We start from the raw sequence: 1,160 nt of genomic DNA on the forward strand, positions 1-1,160 counted from the left end.
TTGGTGGTGGGCGCCTATAGTCCCAGCTACTCAGGAGGCTGAGGCAGGAGAATGGCGTGAACCCGGGAGGCGGAGCTTGCAGTGAGCCGAGATCTTGCCACTGCACTCCAGCCTGGGGGACAGAGCAAGACTGCGTCAAAAAAAAAAAAAAAAAAAAAAGTTGGCCGGGCATGGTAGCGGGTGCCTGTAATCCCAGCAACTCGGGAGGCTGAGGCAGGAGAATCGCTTGAATCCAGTGGGTGGAGGTTGCAGTGAGCCGAGATTGAGCCACTGCACTCCAGCCTGGGTGAAAAAGCGAAACTCCATCTCAAAAAAAAAAACGAAACAAAACAAAACAAAAACAGACATCTAAGCACGTTTGTACAAGCAGGTGCACGCCAACATGATGCATACACACAAATACACGTATTTGTACACATACACAACTAGGCACAGCATACGAAAGCATTGCTAACTTAAGTTCAAATACAAGCATGCCAGCCGGCTTCATAGACATGCAGCCTATAACCTGTGCAGTCCCAGAGGGCTCATTCTCAGAGGGCGCTGCCCTTGATTTAATGCTCTACTGTTACGGTTTTGAGATTCTTAATAATTTTTTAACAAGAGGCCCCCACGTTTTCGTTTTGCACTGGGCCCTGCATGTACAGATGCACACACAGATGTTCTCTATCTCATTCTGTCTTGCCCTCTCCCCTATCTTGACTTCTGGAAGTTCCCGCAAAGCTCCATGCTCAACTCTGAAATCCAAGGGCTTAGAATGAAAATGGAAAACCGCCCCTGCGGAAGAGGGGTTGAAGTAATGTCTGCCGCCGACCTCTAGGTGGCAGCACAAGCCGACCCAAGCCTCAGCAGAGGATGGGAAGGAAGGAGGCGGGGCTGGGAGGAGATGAGCGTCACCGCGTCACTGGTGCAATCCTTCTACAGCCAGCACGGAGATTTCCCAAAGCACGAGATTCTCCGACGGATTGTCTCACTAACCCATTCTTCTACCAATTCAGTTTTAACAGTTTTCTTTCTTGTTTTTTTTTTTTTTTCTTTCTGTTTACAAATGCAGCATTTTTTATTATAGAGAATAGCGTCTAAAGGAAAGTAAAAATCATCCATAACTAGACACTTTTTGGTTCTTTTTATTTACTTATTTTAGAGTCGGGGTCTCACTC

The sequence above is a fragment of the Mandrillus leucophaeus genome, unplaced genomic scaffold (assembly GCF_000951045.1).
Source record: "Mandrillus leucophaeus isolate KB7577 unplaced genomic scaffold, Mleu.le_1.0 Scaffold2, whole genome shotgun sequence".
NCBI classification, from domain to species: Eukaryota; Metazoa; Chordata; class Mammalia; order Primates; family Cercopithecidae; genus Mandrillus; species Mandrillus leucophaeus.